A 24,804-nucleotide genomic window follows, 5' to 3' on the forward strand; every position below is an offset into this window, starting at 1 on the left:
CTCGAAGGGTGGCTTATTTCAGAGGAAGGGACATCTGCTGAAGAGGTGGCTGATGACACCTCTCAGGCGCCCGGGAATAGAGGCAGAGGAGAGATACAGCTGCTGCTGCCGGGCCCTGCTGCATCCGCCCGAGTGAGTGACGCTCATCATCGTTGTCTGCTGCAGTTTCATATTCTTGGTCTCTCCAGGGATGAACCTTTGGACCAGGAAGGCAATGTGGCTGATGCACCTGAATCAGAAGAGGACACTGATGTCGACTCGGATGCAGATCTCAGGCACACAGAAGGCGAGGACAAGCAGGCTGCCATCAGGAACGTTCAGGGAAGGAGTACAAGGAGGCCCCGATTCAGCGCCCCTTTGGGTAACCTGCCTTCCCACACAGTCCATGGGCATCACTCCAATCTCAAACACCTCACACTGAACTCCAGGAGTTCAAATTCCTGACTAATAAAGGTTTATCCACAGCCATTTATGAGGCTGAAATCATTTGAGCACATGGAATACTGATGTTTGCTGAACAGTAAGAATTTACTGGTGACAACAATCACATAACAGAGTATCCAGCTGGATAATCTACAGAAAATGGTGAGAGGGAAGGAAATCAAACGCACCATTTATAAACTCCTGGTTGTGCTTACTGTGACTTTCATTTGTGGGTATTACATCTCGGTTCCCCCACTCCACCCCCTGTCAGTGGCATGTGAGGCATCTGCTAATGTTGATGCCCTCTTGGTGCAGATGGCCTTGGTAACTTTCCTCTGGCCGCTGGGGCCTGGGCAGGCTCCGCCTGGAAGGGTTCGCTCAGCGACATGGCTGGGCAATCTCAGTCACCGCGGACTCAGAGAGAGGCGTGGGGGTTGGCAAAGAGGCAGACAAGGTGCTGCCCTCATCCAGGGGGCCACGAGAAGAGGCCCAGAGATGGCAGCCACTTCTGTCTATGCTTTCTTGGTGATGTGTGGTGGCCTCCTCCTCCCATCCATGGGCATCAATATGGTTGTGGCTGCCTCAACCAGGGCTTTGAGTCAGTTGTTAGGGAATAGAGGGGCTTGATGACCACTGGAAAATCCCTCCCATCTGCTGTGTCTACCAGCGCTCGCCATTCTGCAGGGCTGTGGTGCCACAGTAGCCTTGGGCATGCCGCTTTTAAACTTTGCAACAGGCCGCCATTGGACACGACACATGCCATGCGCCGCCCCCGCCAGACCCGGGTGGTCCAATGCAATTTACGCTCCTGTCACTTAAGTGACCAGCCAATGTAATATCGTGTTCTCAATTGATCTCGGGTGGGACTGGGATACGAGACTGCTTCTGGTTCCGCCCACCAAGCGCGCACGTCGTGTGTGAAATTCTGCCTCATACCCTGTAGCATCTGTGGAGACAGAAACAGAATTAATGTTTTGAGTCCAATATGACTTCTTTAGAACTGAAATTTGACCCTGCTCTCCCTCGCTGTTCACACTCCTGTGCACAGACACACATATTGCAGCACTGATTATAATAAGTCATGTGGTCCATAGAATGAATGATAGAATGGTTTCAGTGGAAACGGTTTGATCTACTGTGTCTGTGCTGCTCCTCTGAAGGAGCAATATGCCGAGTGGAACTCCACTGCCTTTTCTCCATAACCTAGCACATTCTTCCCTTTCACATAATGGGCGGCATTTACTGAGCAACCCGCTGCATGTTTCTCTGCGGCGGGAGGTAACCCATCATTGGCCGGCAGCAGAATTGTCTGGCCCCGCCGTTGCTGACGTGAACCTCGCGGGCGTGCTGTCGGAGAGACCGAAAGATCCTACTAGTGTGAACGCCCAGGAAATCTCTCCCAACGACTCTATTCGTTTTTGAAAGCCTTGACTGATCCTGCCTCCATCACATTTTCTGGCAGTGCATTTCAGATCCTAACCATTTGCTGCATGAAAATGCTTTTCCACATATTGCCATTGCTTCTTTTGCCAATTTCCTTAAATATATAGAAACATACATAGAAAACAGAAGCAGGAGCCGGCCATTCGGCCCGTTGAGCCTACTCCGCCATTCGTTATGTTTACGGCTGATCATCAAGTTCAATACCCTGATCCCGTCTTTTCCCCATATCATTTGATCCATTTAGACCCAAGAGCCATATCTAATTCCTTCTTGAAATTACACAACGTTTTTGCCTCAACTACTTTTTGTGGTAGTGACTTCCACAGATTCACCGCCTCCTGGGTGAAGAAATCTTTCCTCACTTCAGTCCTAAAAGGTTTATCCCTTATCCTCAAACTATGACCCCTGGTTCTGGACTCCCCCATCATCTGGAACATTCTTTCTGAATCTGCGACCTGGGGTTCTCAATTCTTCCACGAATAAGCACTGTTTCTTCCTACCTCTCCTGTCCAGCCCACTCATGGTTTTGAATATCTCTATCAAATCCCCTCTCCAAATTCTCTCCTGGATGGACAACTGGCCCAACTTCTCCAATTTTGCTACATAACTGAAGTTCCTCGTGCCTGGAACCATTCTCATTCCTGGGTGGAATATTTCTCCTGCTCTATCCCAGGATACTTTGGTCAATAGAAACACTCAATTGATACCATGGCTCAGATTAGTTACCATTGCACAGATTCATTTCTATAGATCAGTATTATACCACATCATGCTTTTTATTCACAAAATCATCTAGACTTGTTATGGTATTTTGAAGTAAAGTATTGTAGTGTACAATGATATTTAGTTAATTGACAAGGGGTTCCCCAAAAGTATATAAAAATTCATCAAACATTATCTCAGGCGGAATGGTAATCAATGGTAACCCTCTTGATGTTGATGATTAGAGATTCAGAAATGGTAATGTCTTTGGTAATATCTTTGAATGTCAAGGGTAGATTGTTAGATTCTATCTTGTTGAAGGTGGTCATTATTTCACACATGCATAGCACAAGTGTGACTAGCGACTGATCAGCAAAAACGTGAATGTTATCCAGGTATGGCTGTATGCAGCACAGACTACTTCAGGTGTCTGAGGAGTTACAAATAGAACTTAACATTGTGCAATCAACAGAAAACTCACATTGTCTGATGTTATGCCAAGGGAAGGTCATTGATGAGGCAGCTGAAGGTGGTTGCATATAGGACACTGCCCTGCAGATCTCCTGCAGTGATTTGTCGAAGCTGTGATTAATGGCCTCCATCAATCACAGCCATCTTCCTTTCGGTATGACTCCAGCCGTGTGGAGCGTTTACCCACTGACTTCAATTTGATTAAAAATGCTCAACCATCAGCTCCCCCCTCACCTCCCACCACACTCTGCGACTATGTTGACTCTTCCTACATCAGACAGACAGAAGGCAGGAGATGAGCCCCGTCCGGGTGTCAGGAGAGGGTAAACACTGTCTAGAGGCGAGGGTGAGCATCCTTCGAGTAGAGGTGGGGGATGCTGGAAGGAAGGCGGTGGGGGTAAGCACTGCCTCGGGGAAGGGTAGAGTGAGCACTGTCTGGTGAGGAGAGTTGGAGGGGGGGTAATGACTGTCAGGGGAGTAGGAAGATGTGAGCATTACCTGGGGTGGGGGTGGGTGGGGGGGTGTGGTGGAAGGATGCAGGAGGGGGTGAGAACTCGGATGGGGCTTGCTGAACACTGTCGGGGGAGGGGGGAAGGGGGTGCGAACATTGCCGGCTGGAAGATTAATCAGGGTAGAACGGGGAGGTGGGGGGCAACATTGTTGAAGGGGAAGGAGGTGAAAATTGTCAGGTCGCGGGGCTGTGGGTGGTGGCAGGGACTCATTGCCAGGACAGGGGCTGAACATTGCTGGGAATCCTTTGACACTCCAGTGGGATTTTATATCTGCTGCGAAAAACTCGTGTAAAAGCCCGGGTAGGTATAGCACAAACAACCCAGGTCTTCATGGTTTTGGCTATTTGACCCCCAATTGATTTGTTGGGATCATGGAAAAGTCCAGACAGGATATAATGGCAATCGGAACTATAAACATCCTGGGTAAGTAAGGCAGATGCATGCACGTCGAGGGTCCTGAGGCGCATCAGTAACTTAAGTTGAGTTGGAGGTCTCTTCCCATATCGGAAGATTTGGGCCTCTTCATGGTTTCTCCCTCCCTCTCTTTCTTCTGTTCTCCCCCACAATCTGGCGTATTTCAGCTGAGAAGCGAGGCAGGCAGTCTGTACTCAGGCCTCTGGTTGTGCTGCTCAGCAAATGACTGGGGAGAGGTGCGTGAGAAAAGCTCAGCTTGAATCAGCTTGCAGTATTCCCTGCTTCCCTTTGGGGAACTGACTCACCTGAGCACTTCATCACCTTGAGATGCCCAGCTCAAATGAGGAGCGCGTCCTCTGGAGAACTCTGGGCACGCTATCCCTTGGTAATAGCATCCCTGAGGCGCAATACTCCAAACTGAATAACTCCACAATACAGCAGCACAGCATTCACAACACTGTTCAAATCTTAAAATAACAGAAAAACACGTTCAGGTTGGATCTTAATGTTGCGCACCTCTAAATTTCACAAGAAAATAGGATTGGGATTTGATAACGCACTGGAAATATCTTTCAAATTTGGTACGTAACATTGTTGTTGCCATTATCTAGAATTTAAAACATCTGGTTCATGCTAGAGTTTATCTTTATGTTTAGTGAAGAGTTAAATGTCATCAGGAAGGCACAAACTATACTTGCATGAATACTAACTGTGCAAGTCTGCCATTCTAGTGTGTCGGAATAAAATGCTTGGTAATGATAAGGGTGGCACAGTGGCAAGCACTGCTGCCTCACAAGCGGCAGGGACTCGAGTTCGATTCCTGCCTCGGGTGACTGTGTGGAGTCTACACTTTCTCCCCGTGTGTACGTGGGTTTCCTCCACGTGCTCCAGTTTCCTCCCACAGTCCAAAGATGTGCAGGTTAGGTACATTGGCCGGGCTAAATTGTCCTTAAGTGTCAAAAGATTAGGTAGGATATGGCAGGAAATTAGGCTTAGGTGGGGTGCTCTTTTGGAGGATCGGGCAAGATGCGAGGGCTGAATGGCTTCTTCCTGCATTGTAGGCAATCTATGATTTTGTAAAACCACTGACTGTCAAGAGAGGAGTTGACCAATGGTTTGCTGCAGGAAGCTGTAGCTCAATGGGCGGGTTTCTCCAGAATCCGGGGGCTAGGCCGGCGCCGGCAGATTATGGCACTGCGGCAGCCGGCGGCGGAGAGGTTGGCGTCGCGCAAGCCTGCGCCGAAGGGTCTCCACCGGCCGGCGCAAATTGGCTTATGCTCGGGAGCTCCAGCGCATTCTGACATGATCGCAGCGCATGCGCAGGGGGGTTCTCCTCCACGTCGGCCATGGCGGACCATTACAGCGGCTGGCGTGGAGGGAAACAGTGCCCCATGGCACAGGCCCACCCGCAGATCGGTGGTCCCTGATCATGGGCCAGGCCACCGTGGGGGCCCTCCCCAGAGCCAGATCCCCTGCAGCCCCCCACCCCCCCCATGCCTCCCCCCCAACCCCGAGGACTACGCAGGCCGCCTGCAGAGCCAGGACCCGACGGTAAGGACCTTGTTTGATTTACGCCAGCGGAACTGGCCGAAAACAGGCAGCCACTCAGCCCATCGCGGAGCGGAGGATTGCCGGGGGGGGGGGGGGGGGGCCACTGCCAATGGCCCCCGACCGGCGCGACGTGATTCGCGCCCCCGCTGGAAAACTGGCGCCGGAGAATTCGGCAGCCGGCGGTGGGGCAGCGGAGCGGGATTCACGCCGCCCCCACTGGATTCTGTGGCCCAGCGTGGGGTCAGAGAATCCCGCCCAATGTGTTTCAGTCAAGCTGCCAACTTACCTTTACCTCGACAATTTAATTCTTATGTTCATAGAATCTCTACAGTGCAGAAAGAGGCCATTCAGCCCATCGAGTCTCCACCGACCCTTGGAAAGAGCAACCTACCTAGGCCCACTCCCCTGCCTGATCCCCATAACCCAGTAACCACACCTAACCCTTTGGGCACTAAGGGGCAAATTAGCCTGGCCAATCCACCTAACCCGCACATCTTTGGACTGCGGGAGGAAACTGGAGCACCCGGAGGAAACCCACGCAGATACGGGGACAAAGTGCAAACTCCACACAGTCACCCAAGGCCGGAATCGAACCCGGGTCCCTGGCGCTGTGAGGCAGCAGTGCTAACCACTGTACCACCCCACATGTATTTTTTTTTAACTCCCAGAAGTACCACCCTGAACGAAACCTGACTGCAGGTATTCTGAGTAGGGTCACCAACACCGCCTGAACATATTCCTGGAGATTCCAACACATAACCTCCTGCTTCCCAATGCACTGTCACTCACGCTGCTGCCATTGGCCACCCAAAACATATATTGCTGTGGTTCATGGCCTTCGCACGGCAATCGAAAGGTGGACTGACTCTTTGCAATTTTTGACTTGTCAGTCAGGCAGCCTGTTTTCCCACCTCACGTAATCTTATTATTAATAGCCGAGGCATTCAAAGGAAATTTTTTGTAAAAAACAGTTATTTTTAAATGATCCCATGATGTTTCTCCAGGGTTGCTCGCAGCAGGGTCCTGGAGATTAGTCTTTAATCCCCGGAGTCTCCATGGTAACCCTGGAGGGTTGGCAGCCGCAGTTCTGAACCATGCACTGCTGTACGGTGGTGCAATCCACCCTGCAGTACTGCACCTGGATGATGCTTCTCCTTCACCCAGTCAGCAGCTCCAAGTATGGGTCACGCCTGGCGCACATTTCTGTTCAAGAACCACCCTTGGAATTTTCAACCCTGAGTTTTCACCAGTGAAGCGTCACAGCAACAGGGACACGGTTTTCATAATTGCAAATGAAAGAAAGAGAAGCACAGTTTTCTAAGAAGAAATATTTGTTGAAATTAAACTCTCTTTTCTTTTTGGTCTCTAAACGCATCATTGGAGTCCTCCTGGATAATTCGGCACTTCCAGCAATTTGCTCAGCTATTCTTTCACCCATCTGCACACTGAGATTCACATAGCGTGCAAGGGCAAGCTATCTGCAGGCAATTGAAAGGACAACTCCAGCTATTTGTTCATTTGTCCGATATGAGAAGGGGAAAAGTGGGGACAGTATGCAGCAACAGTCACTCACAATTTGCATCTGTGGGTGGTACAGACCACACAGATGGGATTCTCCAATAATGGGGCTATGTCCCCACTCCAGCGTGAAAACGCGGGCAAATCACTCTGGACTTTCCTGAAGAAAGTCCAGAGTGATTCTAATACCTGGAGAGGGCTAGCAGGGCCCCGGAATAGTCCTCGCAGCTCCAGCTGCCGATACGTGGCCCTGCACTTCCGGTTGGGGGTCCGCGCATGCGCATGGCGGCGGCCAGCTTCGGCCGCCCCGTGCGACATGGCAGACCCACACCATGGACTGGCACCAAAAGATAGGCCCCCCCCCCCCCCAGAGATCGTGCACACCCGTGGATCGGTGGCCCTCGATTAATAGTCTGGCCATCTGTCATTTCCCCCGGTGAAGGATCCCACGCCCCTCACCATGGCGGCCGCGGACTGAGTCCGCAGCGCTGCGTCGAGTTCCCAACAGGTAGGACCGATAGAGAACCACGGCGCCGGAAACCCGTCCAGTTACGGTTGGAAAATCGTCGCGGAGGCCTCTGTGATTGGCCACCTACCCGTGCTGCATAGACCGCGTGCGCGCGATTCGGGGCGATTCTCCGGGGACTGGAGAATCACAGGAGCGGCATCGCTCCGGATTTCGGCGTCAGCGCCCATTCTCTGCGGCCACGCTGATTGCGATTTCGACATAGAGGTTTGGAGAATCCTGCACACAATGTGCAGAAATACAACACACATTTCAAATTCTGAACAAATATAACTCATACCCATAACATGCGAGAAGTGGGTCGGGCACCAACCCCAACACTTTCCCTCACCCCTCCCGCACCATATTTGACTATGCTGGGCAAGCTGTCAGTGATCCTTGCTGCTCATAGGCTTCACAAGTAAGGGGGGGGGGGGGGGGTAGAAAATTGGCCGCTTTTAGTACCATTTAAAGACAGTTTGAGGGCAGCATGATGGCGCAGTGGTTAACACTGCCGCCTCACGGAGCCGAGGTCCCAGGTTTGATCCTGGCTCTGGGTCATTGTCCATGTGGAGTTTGAACATTCTCCCCGTGTTTGCGTGGGGTTTGCCCCCACAACCCAAAGATATGCAGAGTAGGTGGATTGGCCATGCTAAATTGCCCCTTAATTGGAAAAAATGAATTGGATTGATTATGATTTGATTTATTATTGTCACATGTATTAGTATACAGTGTAAAGTATTGTTTCTTGCATGCTGTACAAACAATGCATACCGTACATAGGGAAGGAAGGAGAGACTGCTGAATATAATGTTACAGTTATAGTAAGGTGTAGAGAAAAGATCAACTTAATACGAGGTAGGTCCATTCAAAAGTCTGATGGCAGTAGGGAAGAAGCTGTTCTTGAGTCAGTTGTTACGTGACCTCAAACTTTGGTATCTTTTTCCTGATGGAAGAAGGTGGAAGAGAGTATGTCCGGGGTGCGTGGGGTCCTTAATTATGCTGGCTGCCTTTCCGAGGCAGCGGGAATTACAGATAGAGTCAATGGATTGGAGGCTGGTTTGCATGATGGATTGGGCTACATTTGCGACCTTTTGTAGCTTCCTGCGGTCATGGGTAGAGCAGGCTCCATACCAAGCTGTGATACAACCAGAAAGAATGCTTTCTATGGTGCATCTGTAGAAGTTGATGAGGGTCATAGCTGACATGCCAAATTTCCTTAGTCTTCTGAGAAAGTAGAGTCGTTGGTGGGCTTTCTTAACTTTAGTGTCGGCATGGCAGGACCAGGACAGGCTGTTGGTGATCTGTACACCTAAAAACTTGAAGCTCTCGACCCTTTCTACTTCGTTCCCATTGATGTACACAGGGGCATGTTCTCCACTACGCTTCCTGAAGTCGATGACAAGCTCCTTTGTTTTGTTGACATTGAGGGAGAGATTATTGTTGTTGCACCAGTTCACCAGATTCTCTACCTCATTCCTATACTCTGTCTCATCATTGTTTGAAATCCGACCCACTACTGTGGTGTCATCAGCAAATTTGAAAATCGAGTTGGAGGGGAATTTGGCCACACAGTCATAGGTGTATAAGGAGTATAGTAGGGGGCTGAGGACACAGCCTTGTGGGGCACTGGTGTTGAGGATGACCGTGGAGGAGGTGTTGTTGCGTATCTTTGGTACTCTAAATTAAAAAAAAGACAGTTTTCACCTCTTAAGGAGGTGGAGTTTGGCTCTGCTGCATCTTTGTTTGAAAGTGGGGAATACAGTTACAGATGAGCATTATAAAGACCTCTGGATTTTTAAGCAGTGCATGCACATCCTGGTGCAAGCGGTCAGCAGGAGAATGGAGGTCCTGTAATTTTTTTAAAAGAAATTCCAATTCAGGGGCAATTTAGCATGGCCAATGCCTGCACATCTTTGGGTTGTGGGAGGTGAGACCCACGCAGACATGGGGAGAACACGCAAACTCCACACGGATAGTGACCCGGGGCCGGAATCAAAACCAGGTCCTCGGCACCGTGAGGCAGCCGTGCTAACCACTGTGCCACCGTGCCGTTGAGGTCCTGTTTCTAGCCGATGGGGGAACAGGTGTCAAGGCAAATACCCTGGCAAGAATGGGCAGAGGTGGCTTGGTGGTGAATGCAAGGGCATTGTGCCAAAATCAATGTAGGAAGTAAATTCATTGATCTGACCAGAGGTGCTAAGGTAATCCCCATACTTACAGACTTGGTTTGAACTCGGTGTAAGTGAAAGAGTTTTGAGCAAGTTAAAATCTTGTCCGCCTTGTTTCCTGCTTAGCTCTGCATAATCCCAAAACTCACAAATCTTCTCTCCCTTGGTCCCAGTAAAGGCTCCATCTTGTAATGAAAAAAATCATGTTGCCCAGAAACACAACTCTAATACTACAAGCACCAGTAAGAAGTTGTGGGAGTTCAAGGAATTTTAAATGTTCAGCGAAATTACAAATTATGACTGTGCCTTATGTAATCAATTGATAATTACTTCTTTTGAAGGAATGTCGTGGCATAAGTGGATCAAATTGAAAAATGAGAGGATTCTGCGAAACTCGGGCCAAGCACAGTGAATTAGTAACTCTATTACCAATCTGTTGAATCTCATCTCACATAAACACTTGTTCAAATGTGGGACTGTGTCTCACTTTAGCATTATCAATATTGTAATGGGCAAGGGTTTAGAAAACTCTAAAGTATATCATGGCGTTCACCTGACCCATGACTTTTAATAGATATTGGTTATGGGGAGCACAAGGGTCCACTCTCCAGGTTTTATGCAACAGAGATCTAAAGCATTTTTAAAACAAAACAATGTTTATTCTATGAACCCAGTTAACATTTTATAAACACACAGTGAACATCTTATCCACCACCAACACTGTAATCCCACAGATACAATACTCTATAGGTAACCCTTAATACCTTTCCGAGCAACATCCATAAGTTAAACCCTTTTTTTAAAACAAAGACAGCAGGTTTAAATTCTCTACAGAAACAAGTATTACTTTGAAATCATCAAGTGATCTTCATACATTCTTTCGACAGAGAGAGATATACAGCTTCTTGTTTGAATACAGCTCTCCAACTCTGAAAACAAAACCAAAAACAGAGTCACAAAGCAGCTTTACAGCTCAAAACGAAAGTAAAAAGACAGATAGACAGCGCAGCTCCACCCACACACTGACATTACTGTGGCTATTTGATAAACACTCATTTCTTAAAGGTACATCCACCTGACAATATATTTGGAAAATTGGCACAAGCTTGGGTTTAGTACGCACTTCGAGAAATTCGATAGATAGCTTGCCTCTTCTTATGTCAAACTATGTTGCTGATATCCTGAATTTGGTCTTTGTTGTACCTCTATTTCAGGTATATAAATAGTTGTTTGGTAGTACAGAGCTTGAGCATTGCTGAGATAAAGAGACATGCTGAAGCTTTTCATCTTGCACTCAGAGCACTTTGCAAGAATACCAATATTAGGGGGGAAAACAACAATTTATACTGCATGAGAAGAGAGTGCTGATTGGTTGGCAAGTGAACTCTGATTGATAGAGGCTTTGCCATGGAGAATGCACCAGTTGATGGTGACTGACTGTTAACTGTCAAGCATCGTTTGAAATTTAAACCAGACAACTTGACCCTGATTGATCAAGTGCCCTGAGGAATGAGTCAGCAAATGGCTGCCACTTATTTTGTTTAATCTTTACTGTTCTGAATGTGTCATACTGTGTGACATAACTGTGATACAAATTATTTGATTAAGCTGAGGTTGCATTGATTCTAACTAGATTGAGACAATCGTGAGGCGATAGTGCAGTACGACACAGCACAGTTACTACTTAACAATCAGTGACAGGTGGCATAGACAAAAGGCTTGAAAATGGGTTGCCGGTGAATGGTTTGGGGATTCGAGGCAATAAGGAGGAAAATAGAAGGCGTTTCCCCTGAACTGAATGAGGCAACAAAGGTAGTAGGGTTAACAAACAATGATGAGGATTGTAAATGACCTCCGGAATTTGTGGTCACGTTAGCAGAATCAACAAACAAGTGGCAGGTACAATTTAAGGTGGCACATTTTTGGAGCTATTGATGGGAGAATCAATTTAGTTGAAAATCGCTGAAGAACATGGACGAACAGGCAGACAAAGTGGATCACTGACATAATTTCCTGAATATTTGAATATCTGCTGGGTAAAAGATTAAAAAATAAAACCTGTGTGTTTTATATCAAGGTATTGAGTACAAGAGTAAAGATGTAATGATTAACTTACACAAAACATTAGTTTGTTAACTGTTGGTGCACTGTGTGGAGTTGTAGGCACCTCATTATAGGAAGAGCATTAAAATCATATGGAGACAGGGAGTCTGCGACGTAGGTTCAACAGGATGATAGCAGAGATAGAAAACAATAGTGAAACATGATTCTGGAGCAAGGAAGACTACAAGGAGATTTAATGGCAGTTTTTGAAATTCTGAAGGCTTTTGATGAGAGTAAATTAGGAAAGACGATTTTCTCTCTCAGTTTAAAATGTAAACTAGGGGAGTGAGGAAATAATCTGTACACAGGCCTGCTGAAGAATGGACATTTTTCTGGTTGAGGCAGAGCTTGCTGTATAATACAAAGCAAATTAGATAAGTGAGGCAGAGGGAAGTACAGAAGTTATTATTTTGTTTTTAATTTCTTTAATGGGGTAAACATTGCTGGCAAGAACAGCATTGGCTGTCCATCCATATTTGCCCTTGAGAAGATGGTGGTGAGCTGCCTTCTTCCACGACAACTGCAGTCCAAGTTGTGTAAGTACACCCACAGTGCCATTAGGGAGAGAATTCCAGGATTTTGAGCCAGTGGCAGTGGCAGTGAAGGATGATGACTTTTTATTTCCAAATCAGGATCATGAGTGGTTTGGAGGGGAACTTCCAGGTGGTGGTGTTCCCATATCTCTACTGCCCTTGTCCTTCTAGATGGTAGAAGTCATGTGTTTTGAAGGTACTGGCCTTGGTGAGTTTTTGCAGTGCATTTTGTAGATGGTACACATGACTGCCACTGTTTGTTAGGGGGGGAGGAAGTGATTATTTGTGGATGGGGTGTCAATCAAGTGGGCTGCTTTGTCCTGGATGGCACCATTTCCAATCAACTGCTGTCCCTGTCTTTCTAGGTGGTAGAGGTCGCAGTTTGGGAGGTTCTGGTGAAAAAGCCTTGGTAAATTACCGCAGTGCATCTTGTAGGTGGTGAACACTGCTGCAACTGTGCATAGTTGGTGGAGGGAGTGAATATTTAAGATGGTGGATGGAGTGCTGATCAAGCAAGCTGCTTTGTCCTGGATGGTGTCCAGCTTCTTAAGTGTTGTTGGAGCTGCATTCATTCAGGCAAGTGAAGAATATTCAATCATACTCCTGACTTGTGTCTTGTAGATGGTGTACAGGCTTTGCGGAATCAGGACATCAAGGGTTGGATTCTCCGCACCCCGATGCTGAAATCGCGTTTGGCGACAGGGCGGAGAATCCAGTTTCACGTATGAAATTGGGAGCGGCGCCGGTTCCGCGATTCTCCGTCCCCCGAAAAGCGCCATACTGCGCCGAGTATCCAGCAGCCGAGGCCATTGCCTGAGGCCACTCCAGCTGTTCTCCACCCCCGACCGGCTGAATTCCCGACGCTGTATTTCTAATGTGGTCCTGCCGTTCAGGATACTTGCGTGGCTGCTGTAGACTCAGTCTGCAGCCGCCAGTCGGGGGCGGGCCAATCGGAGGGCAGAGGGGGACTCATTCGGGACTGGGCTTTTATTGTGCGGGAGGTCCGGGTCAGGCATGTGGCCGATCGGGGGCACTATTTACACAGTGCAGGTCCACGGGCTGAGTCCGCCATGGAGCACGGCACGGCCGCTGGAGGCCACCGCCGTGTGCATGCGCGGCCTCTGACCTGGAAGTGCAGGGGGCTGTATTGGCAGCTGGAGCTACGAGCTCTACCACAGCTGCCTGCTAGCCCTCTGCAAGGTTGTGAATCTGTGGCCTTTTGTCGCTGGTTTTCCTGGCGTAAAAGACCAGTTTTCACGATGGTTTGGTAACATATTCCCTGAAATGGAGAATCCAGCCCTCTGTACCTGCTGCAGAATTCCCTGCCTCTGATCAGATCTCGTAGCCACAGTTTTTATGTACCTTGTCCAGTTAAGCTTGTGGTCAGGATGTTGCTGGTAGGGACTTAGCAGTAATATTGGACAGAATGTTCCAGTTCCCCTCGTGGCAGGTTTAATGGCGGCGGTGGGGAGAATAAAGCAGCGGGAGCTGAAAAATCGGTTTCCTGCCAACATGAAATGGGGCGGCACAGCGGCACAGTGGTTAGCACTGCTGCCTCACAACTCGATGGTCCCGGGTTCAATTCTGGCCTCGGGTGACTGTCTGCGCGGAGTCTGCACGTTCTCCCCGTGCCTGCGTGGGTTTCCTCCCGGTGCTCCGGTTTCCTCCCACAGTCCAAAGATGTGCAGGTTAGGTGGATTGGCCATGATAAATTGCCCCTTAGTGTCCAAAAATGTTTAGGTCGGGTTATTGGGTTACAGGGATAGGGTGGAGGCGTGGGCTTAAGTAGGGTGCTCTTTCCAGGGCTAGTGCAGACTCGATGGACCGAATGGCCTCCTTCTGCACTGTAAATTCTATGATTCTGTGACAGCGGAACTTGCATTCTGCCCCCAAGGTGGGTTGCCAGTCCTACCAGAGGCTGACGTGAAACTGATTTACACCCCATTAATGTGATTCAGATGAAGACATGACTGGAATTGCCCCACCCTGATGAAATGAAATGAAATGAAAATCGCTTATTGTCACAAGTAGGCTTCAAATTAAGTTACTATGAAAAGCCTCCAGTTGCCACATTCCAGCACCTATTTGGGGAGGCTGGCAGGGGAATTGAACCGCGCTGCTGGCCTGCCCTGGTCTGCTTTAAAAGCCAGCGATTTAGCCCTGTGCTAAACCAGCCCTGATCATCCCCGCCACCAGCGGGAAACCACGACCGTCCAGAACCTTTCTTGACCAACATGGCCTTGGGAAGCTCGCAGAGATTGGAAGTGAAGATGAGGATCTCCAGTGACTGGACCCTGGAACAGCAGGTGCAGCAGTGGTTTGATGGCGCATCAATCACGTGGATCTTCTTGGTGCAGTCACCTCCAGGAGGTGGGTGTCCTCAGAGAAGCTTCTTCCAAGAGGCAAACCTTCAAGTTGCAGGTGGGCAGCTGTAGGAGGTCCTGTTGGGCAGTGATGGTCTGCACTGAGAAGGGGGATTAGGCGGGGAGGAGAGGAATGAAGAGGTGGGTGGGTGTGGAGGACTAAAGGAGAGGCATGGGAGATTGGTGGTGGTAGGGGAAAGACCGAGATGCTGCAGGTTTGAAGGAATGGGTGAAGTTCTATGGAGCGGGATAGTAGTAACTGTCTTGCTGGAGAGCGGGGGAAGGTGTGGTTTTAGAGATGTGAACGGACGTAGGGCTGGGGAGTTGTTGTGCAGATGCTAAGCGATAGGGAGGGTTGTACATGTGATAACAATCATGGGAAGTGTTGAATAATTCATTGGATTGTGTGTCATCTGATTGATGCACTGCAGATTGTCCGCATGGATTCTGGAGCAGCACACTCCAGACGGTTAAAACATGCAGATAGAAGGAATAGACTCACAGAGGCATGAGATTAATGGTGTTTGCTGGTGCTCTCAACACTGGCAGTGTGGATGGCGCCACTCATCCGCTTCCTGCACTGCTGGACAGTCCTCTGGTTCACACCTTGGGCACTGTCTACCCTGTAGACTTCTCCCATACTGTGTTTGTCTCCCTGCTTGGCCTCGTTCTCCCATCCTCTAGATAGAGGATGTCCCTCCTGGCCTCCCCTTGGTTGAGCAAGATATCCAGGGAGGCATCACTGAATTTGGGCACCGGAGCTCCCTGTCCTCTTCTGGTCATCTCCTCCCTCAATGTTTGGTATGTTGTGGTCTGGGAACCTTATATAAATGCAGCCTGGGATATGACAGCGGGGAACATGTCATCCAGCTCGGCCTGCTGCATGATACTTGGGGAACCCACACTATCATAATTAATGAAGCTGAGGCTGCATCTTATGGCGCAAATTCCCAGGGGTCAGCATGATGGGAAACATTCCCTGTTCCCGCCCAGGCAATGCGACTTAGAACCGGAATGGACATTATTTTAATGGACGGGATTTTCCGTGCGCCCCTACTGCATGTTTTGTGATGGCGGAGACGGCTCACCATTGGCTGGCGGTGGGATCTTCTGGCCCCGCCATTATCAACGGGAGTTCCCGCTGTATGCACCCCACCCTCCCTCACCACCACCGACAAACCCACAGCGGAGTTTCGCCGTCAGTGGGACTGGAAGATCCCGCCGGTGGGAAAAGCTGGAGAAGTCCACCCAATGTCTTTGAATGCCAAGAGGAGATGGTTCTACTGTTGGTGATGGTCATTGCTTTACAGAATTGTGACACGAGTGCTACATACGTTTGCCAAGAGATAGCTAGATGCGATGGGTCAAATGTTTTTATGGTTCAATGGCTGTTTCATTCTTTTCCTGATTCTAATTCGCTGCAAAATAAAATCGTGAACAATGCTCTACCAATACAATTGTCGAAATTTGAAACAACTCTACCACAATAGATTTATTACGGTACCGACTTATATTTTAATGATTTGTGCAAGGAAATATTCCCCCCCCCACCTTTCCCTGACCCCACTTGCACGCAGGAGATGGAGAAATAATAAACATTAAGCATAGAAATGCACAGCAATAACTATTATGCCCTTTACCGGGGGTTGACAGTTGATACAATTATAAGCCATGGTCGATAAACACAATATCATTCCTTTCATCTGACATATTAAATGTCAGTGAACTCAGATGTATCTGAGACTACTGGGACAGAGCCATAGATAGAGAGATTAAAGTTAATGGGAAACAGGCTACAGTCCCTGCTAAGAACATCTACAGTAAGATTGGGTAAGATTCATCCAAACCAAACTCAAAACTGGAACGAACCCAAACTGAGGAATTCAAAATTCATTCTAAAATACTTAGATTTTCTCAATGTGAATCACTGTGGATTTACGTCTGGCTCAAGATCGAAGTTGATGTATGGTTTTGATTACCGATGCAAAGGAACACCAGGGTTCACTCACTTGGCTATTAGTCTGTTGGCTATATAGTTTGCAGAATTCATGTCCATTGTGACATTGGGGGTCGGATTCTCTGGTCTCCGACGCTGAAATCACATTCGGCAATCGGCTGGAGAATCCCCGTTTGCGACGAAATAGGGGCAGCGCTGCTTTTGCGATGCTCCACCCCCTCCAAAGTAGCGTACTCTAGGAGTATCGACGCCGTATCAACAGCCTCAGGACGTTACCCAAGGACCACCGTCTCGATGCTCCATCCCCGACCGGCCGGGTTCCTGACAGCGCCAGTTGCGTGTGCTATTTTTTGTCGGGAATTTGGCATGGCGGCTACGGACTCAGTCCAGCGCCGCCACAGTCGGGGGAGAGACGATTTGCGGGCGGGGGAGACTTTGGCAGGGACTGGGGCACTGTGGGGGGGGGGGGGGAGGTGTTGATCCATAGGCTGCGAGCCTGGCTGAAAGTGGGGCACTATTTGGCAAGTCGGGTCCGCGCGGGGCCGGCGGCATGTTTCATGGCGCGGCCGCTGCAGGCTGTCGCCGTGCACATGCACGGCTCCAGACCTGGCCGTATCGGCAGCTGGAGCCGGGCGCTCTACAATGCCTTCCCGCTGGCCCCCCACAAAACGGAGGATCGGTGGCCGTTGTGTGCCGATCTTTCAGTCGTAAAACGACACCGATCCCACACCGGCGTCAGGACATAGCCTGAAAACTAGAGAATCCAGTCTTGCTTCAGAAACCCAGAACCCCAAATATGGCAGCCAGAAAACTTCCAGCCTCTTGTGGCGTGGCCCACGCAGTATGCTATGATTTTAAAGGTGCCCGTGGATGTGCAATGCGTGCATTGGGAGCATGCAGTGTGGGCAGTTTGTAATCTGAACAGGCCTTTGGCTGATTTATTTCAAGATCTAGGCCGGGATTCTCCCCTACCCGGCGGGCCAGGGGGTCCCGGCGTGTTGGAGTGGCGTGAATCACTCCGGCGCCGGGCCGCCCCAAAGGTGCGGAAGTCTCACATTGAGGGGCTAGGCCCGTGCCGGAGTGGTTCCCGCTCCGCCGGCTGGTGTGAACGGCCTTTGGCGCCACGCCAGCCGGGGCAGAAAGGACTTCGCCGGCCGGCGTAAGTCCGCGCATGCGCCGGAGCGTCAGTGGCTGCTGACGTCATTCCATTACATGCACAGGGGAGGGTGTCTGTTCTGCCTCCGCCATGGTGAAGACCATGGCGAAGGCGGAAGAGAAAGAGTGCCCCCACGGCACAGGCCCGCCAGCCGATCGGTGGGCCCGATCGCGGGCTAGGCCACTGTGGGGGCACCCCCCGGGGTCAGATCGCCCCGCGCCCCCACCAGGACCCCGGCGCCCGCCCGTGCCACCAAACCAGCCGGCCAGGTAAGTGTTGTGATTCCCACCGGCGGGAGAGGCTTGACAGCGGAGGGACTTTGGCCCATCGCGGGCCGGAGAATCGGCGCGGGGGCCCACCGACCGGCGCGGCGCGATTCCCGCCCCCGCCGAATCTCTGGTGGCGGAAAATTCGGGACACGGTGGGGGCGGGATTGACACCGGCCCCGGGCGATTCTCCGTCCCGGCCCGGGAGGGGGGGGGGGGGGGGGGGGGGGGGGGGGGGGGGGGGGGGTCGGATAATCCTGCCCCTGCTTTCTGGACTAATCGGACCTGTTATTAATCTATTCTTAATCACTCCCAAGTGAAAAATGTTCATCTGCTCAAGGGCTCCCTCTGCAAGCATTTTTTATTGAAAATATTTTTATTCAGGTTTTTAATATTTTAACATTTTAAAGACAACATAACACAACAAAGCAAAAAGAACAAAGACCCCCCCCCCCCCCCCCCCCACACACCCACCCAATAACCCAAAACAAATTACTCACTTTGATTCCGCCCCTCGACAGCTGACGGTAACCAGCTCTTTAAAATATAATATAAACAAACCCCATTTCTTGTGGAACCCCTCACTCACCCCTCTCAAAACAAATTTGACCTTCTTCAAATACAAAACTCCATTAGATCCGCCAGCCACACCGAGGCACAGGGCAGAGGAGCTGACCTCCACCCCAGCAGGGCCCACCTATGAGCAATCAGCGAGGTGAAGGCTAAGACATCTGCCCCGACATGTCCGAAACCCCAAATATGGCCCCCTGGGGAATGGGCTCCAAATCCCCATGCAAGATTACTGACATGGGGCTGAAGAATGACCTCCAAAATTACTCCAACTTCGGACAGGACCAGGACATATGTACCTGGTTGGCTAGACCTCTCCCACACTGTTCCCAGATGTCCTCCGCCCCCTCAAACAATTGGCTCATATGTGACCTCATCAGGCGTGCTCTGTGCACCACCTTTAACTGTATCAACCCCAGCCTTGTGCACAAGGTTTAGGCATTCACCCTCCGCAGCATCTTACACCACAACCCCTCTTCCAGCGCCCTCATCAGCTCCTCCTCCCACTTGGCCTTAACCCCCTCCAAAAAATGCAATATCATCCTCCAAAATCCTCCCGTAGATCGCCGAGATGACCCCCCCATCTCGTCCAGCCCCATCACCCCTTCCAACAATGAGGGAGACGGTGCCACCGGAAACATTGGGACAACCTTCCTTGTGAAATCACAAGCACTATTTAAATGCAATTTCTTTTCATTATAATCATAATAACCTTTATTAGTGTCACAAGTAGGGTTGGCTTTACGCTGCAATGAAATTACTGTGAAATCCCCTCATCGCCACACTCCAGCACCTGTTCGGGCACACTGAGGGAGAATTCAGAATGTCCAATTCACCTAACAAGCACGTCTTTCGGGACTTGTGGAATGAAACCAGAGCACCCGGAGGAAACCCACGCAGACACAGGAGAACGTGCAGTGATCTAAGCCCGGAATTAAACCTGGGACTCTGGTGCTGTGACGCAACAGTGCTAGCCACTGTGATACCGTGCCATCCAATGTTAAGTGGCGATGTGGGCATCACTGGCAATGTGAGAATTTGTTTCCAACCTCTAATTACCGCAACTGAACAGCTTGTTAAGCCATGACAGAGGGCAGTTAAGAGTCAACCACTTTGCTGTGGGTCTCAAGTTACATGTAGGCCAGAGCAGGTAAGGTTGGCAGGTTTCCTTCCCTAAAGGGCATTAATGAATCAGATCGGTCTTTACGACAATCGAGGCACCATTGCGGAGTCATAAGACTGGCTTTCAATGACAGATTTATTAATTGACTTTAAATTCCACCAGCTGCCATGGTAGGGTTTGAATTCATGTCCCAGAGTACTAGGCTTGCCTCTACATTATTAGTGTAGAGTAACATTCCCTCCCTGGATTACCATGGGACTTCAGATGAGGTGCTTTGCTGTTGCAGAGTGAGTCCGATGTTTCAGGTTTTGGGGGAGTTTAGTAAGGATTTTGGACTCAGAAGGCAATGGTGCAGGATTTTGATAACGAGGTCAGAGGAGCTTGAAAGTCTGTTGGCAGAAATCCTGCTATTGTTAATGGGGCTGTTATGTTATTCATAAAGAACAAGGAATTAATTGTTATGTGAATATAAGTTGTTGGGTACTACACCTACTACTGCAGTGCAGCCATGTGCAGAGTACCACCAATTTATCAGTTGATAAATTCACCAGCCTCATGGAGAGCAGCAAAAATACACTTGACACGGCTACAGCATTTCGAGTCAAGGATGTGATTCTTTCTGGCTTCGGGGAAGCAGAAGACATAGTAGATTGCAGCAGGCGCCTGTAGGTTTAATACCCAAACACCTTAAACAGATTTAATACTGAATTAAATTGAAAAATCAATCTGAAATGCTGACAGAGAGACAGGGAAATAATGAGTGAGCTCTAGCCCATGATGAATTGTGAGGCATTTGAGAAATTTAAGCAAAATTCTGGATCAGCAAAGAGGAAGGTGTCAGTTACATCCTTCTGTGGAATGGAGAGAAATGGTTAAATTTGGTGAATAGCTGGGAGCTGAGTGAAGATGAGGGCAGAAACACAGACTAATCTTTTGGAAAATTGAAGCACACAGCTCTAGCCAATTTCAATTAATTCGATCTACTGATGTAAATTTCTAGGTGTGAGGTAGGAATCTGGTGAGCCTGTTGACAACATTGAAAAATGCAGCCAGAGAATGTAAGCTTAAGGACTGATTAGCCAGAAAAGCTTATTTGGAGCTTTGCACACTCTGAAGTACAAAAGGATTCAATTTGAAAGGACAAACTCACAATATTGTAGGTCATACAGAGCTCATGAAGCCATGAGTAGAAGATGAAGGCGTTTCTTTAAAGCCAGTTTTCGGTTAATGCCGTGAAACAGCAACAAAGGAATGCACACCAGACAGAGAAAGATGTGCAAGAGCTGTGGATGACCACACAGAGTTCAGGGACAGAAGGAAATGTTCTGCATATGGATCAAACCGCAGAAGTTGTAGAAAGTCCAATCACTGGAAAAAGATGAAAATATGTGCAGAACAAAGAAAGGAAATGATAAACAAGCTATCAGAGACAGTGCAACAGTGTGAAGTAAAAAGAAGCATAACATCCATATCCTGGAAGATGACAAGTGGCACGGTAGCACAGTGGTTAGCACTGTTGCTTCACTGCGCCAGGGACCCAGGTTCGATTCCCAGCTTGGGTCACTATGCGGAGTCTGCACATTCTCACCATGTCTGTGTTGGTTTTCTCTGGGTGCTCCTGTTTCCTCCCACAAGTCCCGAAAGACATGCTTGTTCGGTGAATTGGACATTCTGAATTTTCCCTCTGTATACCCAAACAGGCGCCGGAATGTGGCGACCAGGGGATTTTCACAGTAACCTAATTGCAGTGTTAATGCAAGCCTACTTGTGTCACCAATACAGATTTTTATTATTGCAATAAGTTTGAGGACACAATAAGCATAAGACTAGGCCTTGAGAACCTGGATTTAGACTACACCATCTCAGGTGGCAGCAGTCCAAAAAAACAGTAAAGACACTAGCAGAGTGGCAGTGATTGGGAGGGCGAATGCTATCATTGTCAGAGAGGAAGCAGTATACCCCACAATAGTATAAAGCTCTGTACTACTGCCAAGTGACTATTAGTATGAAATTTCTTACTGGGAGTCTGGATTGTCCCACAAGGCATGTCCCAATTTACACGTACTGTATGTACATCAAAATGAGATTTGAGTGGGCTTGAGGGTGAAACCTGTCACAACTTAAAACCTGATAAAATTACAGAAAATTAGAAAGCTCTCTACCTACAGACACACTTAGATTGTGCCTCACACTCTTAACATTAAAAGAACATCTTTGCTACACCTGTACTTCCCATACACTGTATCCTTAGGGCTCCCATTGTCAAAATGCATGTAGCAGCAATTTGCACCAAATTTCAAGGCAGATTTTTGTGAAGGGAGCCAGATGTCAGTGTAACCGTAAAAAAAGATAGGTGGTGAAATAAAAATGAAATGGCAGCTATTGTTGGGCACGCTGTATAATATTGTACATGAATGTGAAAGATAACATTTTAAAATTAAGAATGACTAAATTAAAGACTGATTTGCCTTTATTTTAATGTAGGTAGAAACTAAAGGTATAATTATACCTGTTATTTATTATTAATTTGCTTATACGCATGTGAAACAATTTGCAGTGCTCACAGGTTCATCCCTACAGGCCCCACTTTGGTACCAAAATGGCAAGTGCACAATCCTAGAGGTGCCATTTATAATCTAAAATCCTCTCCTAACCTCGCACGTGTTGAACACATGTTCAGCAGCATGAAGGACATGCTCCCCCTCCTCCCCCACCCACCCTGGCTACCCCCAACCAGCACTGTTTAAGGGGATCATCAGCTATTTTCAGATTAATAGCTGGATGTTTTATACCAACTGTTGCTGCGTTAGTAGAAGCATTTGAAGGTTTTTATTGTTACTTAAAGCTTAAGTGGTACTGCACATGGTGGAGGTTTTGGTTCTCACTTCAAGGTATGCAGCTCGTGTGCTACCGTATCATGACAGCAATCGTAATGCTTGTTGTTCTGTGGTTGTCTGCTGTACCAGCAGCATTTGAGCCACTACATCAAGCTAGAGATTGACTGTGGGCTGGCTAGGGCTGTCCACTGACTACCTGGCTCATGACTCCAGTGCACATGTGAGGAAGCGTGCGTCTAACAAGAGTCATTCTGCCTCATGAAATGCTATCAAGCAGACTGTTGGTGCTTAAGCAACATCTCTGCTGGCTGGACACTCGGAGAATCCCTGTAAGGCTTGTCAGAGTGTGTCACAATTCTCTGTGGTCTGCTGCACTCTGCACAACCTCGTCATCATGATGGAACAGATCTTGCCACTGGGGGGAGGGTGAACAACTGAGGATGAGGAGAAGGAAAAAGCGGAGGACGAAGGAGGGAGGAGACAGCCAGCTCATACCATTTCTGATCGGCTCCTTTGACTGAAGCGCCTGTGAACACCATCTCAATTCTCCATTCACCAACAGTCCCATACTTTACCTTCCCTCTATTACTGCCATCACAGTGTCCTCTTGGCCACAATGATGAGATAGAAACCGATACAAAACAAACATTCTAAACCAATTTTATAAATCGTACCACCCAATATGCCACATAGAAGTCAACCAATCATCCTTGTGCATTTCCTTGGTGCTTGTTATCCATGTGACTTTATCTGTCCTAATGTTCTTAATCAGTGTTGCCCCAGTGGATGCAGTGTTAGTGTTTGTCCTAGTGCTCTTGTGCAGTGTTGCCCCAGTGGTTGCAGCAAGGCAGATAGAAAGCAGCTAATTTTGATTAGGAGCAACAGCATTGCCTTTCAGTGTGACACCAGGCAGCCACGGGTCTTTTTGGACTGCACTGTGTCAAAATAGGTGGCCATCGTCTGGGTGGCTGGTTGGCAGACAACGACAAGGGCACTGGCACAGTGGTTGAGGGGAAAGCAGTAAAACTTGGAAATGACTGGTACCAGTAAAACCTGTCTGAGCCGCTCTTGTGTTTACCTTAAAATGGATTTACGTAGTGCTAGTGCCAGTAACACCGGCTTTTACTGGTTTTTGACAGTTCTGCACTGTTTTTCCTTCTATGGGAGGACAAATATTGTCATCCTGAAGAAGGACAGCAGTGTATTCACCACTGAGTCACTGACAGCCCTCCAGAGGAATACCTCAGCTATTGGAGGACAGATTGCTGGTCTGCCGTGAAGCCCTCAATGACCTTTTGCACACTCATTTCCCCAGCCATGAAGGCAGCAAGCTGAGCTTACCTGGCAGGAATTTTAACTTGCTGAACTTCAGTCTGAGCTTCTACGGAAGATCACTGCAGCTTGTAAATCAGTAAAGATTGTGGGCTGATGGGAAAGTGTGATGCGGGAAGAAGGTTTTAACGGTACGTTATCTCTGATTATTTTAGCCTCACGGTTGACAATGTCCTCAGTCACGGCCACTCCAATGATGGCGAGAACTGCATCTTCCTTTGGGCTGAGGACTTGGAGCCTTGCTGTGCCCCACTGATTAGACGCTGCGAGCTGCGGTTGTGCTCCATGTTGTCTTGCAAGAGAGAGGGAAGCGTGCAAGGCAATGTGGGGCAAACTGTGTGGGTGATGTGGCTGTCATAGTTAACCATGTGGCAGTGTGTGCAAGCTGTGAGATGTGAAGATTTCCAGCAATCTTAAGTGAACTGGGCAGTGTGTGGGACTCATGGTTCATTTGTAAGGATGGGCACCATTGACCTTGATTTCTTCTGCAAGGTCTTTAAAATTCTTGTGGCACTGCATCCAGCTCCCCAGGACATGGCTGATGTTGGCCATGATGATGATCTGCTCCCACAGCCTGGAAACCATCCAGGTCATCTTGTGGATACCAGGTCATCTTGTGGATACCAGATCTCCTTGTCCCTGTCCCCACCTCTGCACCCAGGTCTCAAGTGCTGCATTAGCTTGGAATTTACTCTCTGCCTTGTTGTATTCAGTGTTCTTCCTCCTCGGAGATTCTTCCCCAGCCACTTTCAAAAATCTACTGCAACCCGAATGAGCATCCCCTTTCAGAGGTGCAAGCTGGATCTAAGTAATTTAGGCTAGTGATGCTAGCCTGATATAAACTTGAGCCCCTT

This window comes from Scyliorhinus canicula, chromosome 14, assembly GCF_902713615.1.
Source record: "Scyliorhinus canicula chromosome 14, sScyCan1.1, whole genome shotgun sequence".
Classification (NCBI taxonomy): Eukaryota; Metazoa; Chordata; class Chondrichthyes; order Carcharhiniformes; family Scyliorhinidae; genus Scyliorhinus; species Scyliorhinus canicula.